Below are 6,000 nucleotides of genomic sequence, written 5' to 3' on the forward strand. Positions count from 1 at the left end.
TGACGACATTACTGATAAGTCATCACAAATGTCATCAAAAATGTGATAGGTTATCAGAAATGTCATCAAAATTGTGATAAGTCGTCAGAAATGTCGTCACTCAGTTTTCAGGCTGACATGCTGGAGTAAAATGGGCATAACTTTTTGCTCCGATATCGGATTTAGGAAAAATTGGTATCATTGGAAAGATAATTCAATTATCTATAAGTTAATGGGTCATGAACTCAAAAAATCATAGCATAAAGAGAGATATTCTCGTTTGAAGTTTACAATGGCAATATCCTTCCCAAGAATTCAATCGATAAGGAATGTTTTGATTCGTCTGATAGCTGGGAGTTATTTGAAGACTTAATATACATCTAACTTGCTCATAAAACTATAAAAAAAACCTAATGTACAATGCATGACCTTGAAACATAGAGCTAATATTGGTTTGGATTTTTCGGGGTATTATATCTCAAAACCATAACTGCTCCACACAATGCACACAATAATGGTGGTAACCCCTACTATGATTTGCAAGCTACAGAAGTGTAGTATGAGTACCAAACACATAGTACTTAGTAAGCAACTGTCGATAGAGCTCCAAAGATTTCACCTTTCGAGAAGTTTCCTCAAGATGCCTTGCTATCAAAATCATAATTTTCTCATCAAAATGGGAACAACGATACCCATATTGCAATTTTGTGCTTCAGGCTAAAATCACATAAAAATCCCATGTGGGGCTCGCTTGTAAAATCACACTTTCAAAACTGACAACACATTCCTCTATTTGAGCATTTACCCTCAAGAATAGGTGAATTTTGAGCTCAAATGGTGCTAAAATCAATCCACCAATATTCTAAGGATTTTAGGGAAATTATGAGAAATTAACAATGGAATGATAAAATCTTTTCAAGAATTTAGGGATGAAACAAGTTATTCAAGCTCACAAACACCTCAAAATAACCACCTAATGTTTCTCCTATATTTTTACACCTTCTACAGTTCTAATCCCTTAGAAATAGGTTAAAATAGAAGAAAATAAGCTAAGTATATATTCGTACCACGTGTCGCTTAAGCAGACATTGGGTTACTTAAGTGTTTATCACTTAAGAGGCCATGTGCCACTTTAGTGCTATTGGCGACTGTTGCACATGTCGCTAAAGCGATCTTTGGCTGCTTAAGCGACAAAGGCATCCCTTTAAGCGACACCAGCTAAGAAAGACAAGTTACTTAAGAGACCGATTGGATACATAATCAGACTTTGCTTAGTGACCCATTGGCCACTTATGCAAATGCACCTGTACTAGCTGAAGACTTGGAATTTTTCCAACTCTCCACCCATCCCTTGGGATTCATCTAGAATCCCGTATATACAAATAAACTATTATAACCTATCAACTTTGAGTTCCTAGACTTACCGACGCAACTAAAATATCCATCTAATCTTATTTCAATACAAAGTGGGTCCCACACCCACGTGTTATAACTTCCAACCAGTAGCCTATATGAGTCTGAAAGCCTCGATACCTAAATTAAGGGTCCTCCTAGCCTATTATCGATGTCCTAGAGCTGTTAGAACTTTTAAAATTTCCTACGAGGTCATTTGACTAAAGTTTTCACCTCATAGACAATTCTAACAAGTAGAGACTTCAAAATAAAAAATAGTCTCAAAAACCAAACGAACTACTCGGTAATCAAACTGTCAACTCCAGTAAGTCATAAATAAGTTTAGCCAGCTATAGAAAACCTCTAAACAACAAAAATGAGTGGAATACAAAAAATGACTAGGAGTGTCATTATAAATATAGAAATAGATTATGTACTTGACTCAGCATCAATAGCAAAGTGTTTATCATCATGATAGGCCAAGAACCCCTTCAACCCTAACCTCCGAGCCTGAATGTAACAAATAATCCCTATCAATGTGTGATAATCAGAACCCTACTATACAAATAGGGTATGCCATTAATAGCTAATGTAACAAACTTGTCAAAAAAATCTAATAATGGGATAATCATCCCATGCCCATAATAGTAACGAGATCTACCATATCAAGATTAATAAGGTTTTTTCAAGTGTCATGCTCCTAAATAGTTACCAAAAATAATCGATAAACCTGATCCACTATTAAAGAATTACCTACGAGAGTAGCTAATCATATAGAAATAAGAAAAGGCTCACTATACAACCCCAAAAGATAATCAAATTATTCAGATACATACAAATAAGTAGAACCTAGATCAAATAAGACAGATGTTAGATGAAGGAAAACCAAAATTATATCAATGATTATGACATATGATTCCTCCCCCTTTGGCCTACCAAGAGAGGCATATAACTGTTGATGCCCACTATCAGACTGAGTACCTAAATGACCACCTGCCCTAACAAAATAAGCATCTCTACAAGTACCCTGGGGACCATCATTACTACCTTGAGAACCACTTCTGAATGGTGATGCTAATACCCTAAAAAGTTGAACTGTCTACACTAAAAACTTAACCATCCCATGATGAGGAGACTTTTTAGAAATGTGACCAATCTTTAAACATTTATAAGAACCCCTAGAAGCTCAACCATAGCAAGAAGTAACTATTGACCCAAAGTGGTCACCATAGCCTAAAGATCTAAAATTATAATCCCACAAAGCCTAACTAGAGATGTGACTATTATAACCTGTATAACTACCAAAAAAAACCTGAAGTTCAGCCTACACAAGCCTACTAGTCTAAAAATGCTTCTACCACTTTATTTGCTAGAGAAATTCCTACTTTTGAACTGAGAACCATTAAAATTAGCTTAATATAAGGGCCACAATTGCTACCCTTGTAGGCTATACTATGTATTCCATTTATAGTATATTGATGGCCAACCACATATAAAATTATATTCCCATAAGACACCATATTCTTAATGGCCAAACAAAGTTACAATCTCAAATATATAATAAATCAATGAACCTTCTAATGCTTGGTAGGAAAAATCATAGCAGTATGTTTGGATAACTTGAATAACCTCAGGACATACTCTAATACAGTTAATGAACCCTATTACAAATTTGTAAACTCATCCCTGAATAACTCACATATATTATGAGACACATACTTCCCCAAGAAAGCCTGGGAGTAGTATGCCCAAGTCATATGAGGGTACCCATCTGGTGTGCACTCGATATAAACCCTCCACTATTACTTTATCAACCAATGAATCTAAAATATTGCTTAGTCCACTTAATGCGAATACACTAAATAGAGATTATGCACACTCTTCTATCAACTAATAAGAAACTCATTTGCATCTTCCTGCGAGCACCTAAAAACCTCAGAGGACTCAATTTAAGAAATTGACCCAGTATTTTTGTTTTCTCTAAAATCATATATGGTCAAGATTCTATTAAATAAGAATAACTGGTACTAATAATACCTCAACATAGGAACCCAAAATAATAGCCTACACTAGTATACCCTCAGTTAACCCTTGAGCTGATGTTTATGATGTTTTGCTTAAAATATTTAATATGCAGACTAAATCATCATGAACTACCACAATATCCATAAATCCTGGTGGATTATGGGTTGGCCTTGATAACTAGCTACTAAGATAAAAGATCTATTGGCATTAGAAGTAGATATATAACTGGCTCTGGCTCTAATGATGGCGCTATATCCTAGTCCCAAGCTGGTGTTATATCATGATCCTAGCGCTAACATTGGAGTAAACCTCTACCTAGGCCCTTAGCAAGAGCACTAGTTATCGGTGTGGGGGCCTCACCCTTGACTTTTATAGACCTCATCCTAACCATTTGCAAATGAGTGAAACAAATAAGATTTTAGGAACCAATAAGAATAGAGGCACGCAACAAGTAATTAAAATGTGAAATTTTTCCCTAGAGTACCTTATAGCCTCCCAAAAAGAGGATATGTATATTGTTATACCGATCCATATGACTCTGCTAGACGTCTACTCTTGTACCAATGATACTGGTGAACCTAGGCTTTAATACCAAACTATGATGATCCATAAACTCAGGTCATGATGGCACCTATTATAATCCACTAGTAGGTAATTTGAACCTATAGGTCAAAATAACAAGTAACATAAAAATTAGAGAAACAAAATTACACAAGATATAGAGGCTAAACATAAAGAAAATAAGTGGGTAATAAGGCCCACGTATAAATATAATACAGTAAAGGAACAAAAAATACACCAAAACCTGGTATCGTCAATACAAGAGTCACTATGTATATAAAGAGTTTTGAATATATATAGAACTATCTTTGAATATAAAAATAAATACTAGTACAAAAAGTATAGGGAGATGGAGAAACTCCTATTGTCAAGAGCTCACTATAAGTCTCTAATCAAAATGTTACACGGGGAAGACATAGTAGTGATCGACTCATACTAGGATGAATATAAGGGGAAGAAGTGTAGTATGGGTACCAAAATATATGATACTCGATAGGCATCATAGTCTAACTTAGCTCAAATAAGTTATAAATATAATAAAATTAAAATATACGTTAATGTTAAGTATGGTAAAGCCAAAAAAAATTACAAGTCAAATCTATATGGTTAAATGAAATTTAAGTAAGCTACATCAAAGTACATTATAAAATCTATTTATAACCTAATCGAAACTCCAGAACCCTTAAGGCACAAATAACAAGTAATATAACCTGATCGGCTACCATAGGAATGTTGGGAACAAAAAACATGCAATATTAACTATAATTAGTGTATGTGAATGAATAAGTACAAATGAATACCATGAAATGCAATGTGACATAAATGCCTTATTTAACAATATTGTATACTTCATCTCCAAAATCTATGACTCACAAAGGCTGGACCCATAAGGGACTTAATATTTGTATAAATTGTCTGGACTTGAACTAGACTTTTGAGTGATGATTAGTAATGTCGGGTGCTCAACATTAAATCAGGGTTAAAATTGTCCATATTACCTTTTTAAAGACTAAAATCTAATAAAATGCTCCTCAAGTACCATTTTGAATTGAAAATAGTATTTTAAGCCAAGTTACTAGTATACCATTAACATGTAATAAAATGCTCCTCAAGTACCATTTTGAATTGAAAATAGTATTTTTAGCCAAGTTACTAGTATACCATTAACATGTAACAATAACAAATGTAATAAAGTAAATAAGATAATTGATCAACCAATACCTAGTCTGTTAACAAATACCAAGGTAATTCAGGGTTTTCTCAATATAAAAAGGACACTATCATAGAGTAAACTATCTTATGGAATCAATATTGTAGCCATAAACCCCTGAGGAACTGATCTAAGGCAAGTAAACTACCCAAAACTAGACTAAGACTTCTAATAACAACCCTTAAGCTATCAAAAAACCTAAACTAAGCTCAAGAGAGAAGCAACTACCTAAACTAAGGACCAACAATGAAATTTTACCACGTGGCTACCAAGTAAGATAATAAAATCTTGAATAACTAAGTAATATACCTCCAAATCATAATCCCTCCAAACAATTCACATATTATCATATATATACCGTAAATGAGTCAATTCTAAGAGTAAGTAAGTCATAACATACTTAGCACTCATAATCAACTATAGAGCTTTTCCCTTCTTAGAACCCTCCAACTGTTACCATGCTACAAAAATAATGATCTAAAAATTAAAATTATAAAAATAATACCCATATTTAAATTTAACAATTTGAGTCAAAAATTGGGTCAAAACTCAACCAATAGGGCCTGATTGTAAAATTCAAAAATTGAACTTGCGTTTATATTCCTCAAAGAATTGAGCATGATTAGACCTCAAATTAGGATAAATATAGCCCCATAATGTTTTAAGAAAATAAGAATTTAACTAGTAATTTCATGTAGTTAGAATAGGAATTGATGGGGAAAGTTAATGAATTGATAAGAGGAGTTTAATTTAAATGTCTTAGCTGAAATAGTTGTTTTCCCATAATTTTTATTATCTCCAAGTTTTAAAAATGGTGAAAAAGACTTAAAAAA

This window comes from Capsicum annuum, chromosome 12 (genome assembly GCF_002878395.1).
Source record: "Capsicum annuum cultivar UCD-10X-F1 chromosome 12, UCD10Xv1.1, whole genome shotgun sequence".
Lineage (NCBI taxonomy): Eukaryota > Viridiplantae > Streptophyta > Magnoliopsida > Solanales > Solanaceae > Capsicum > Capsicum annuum.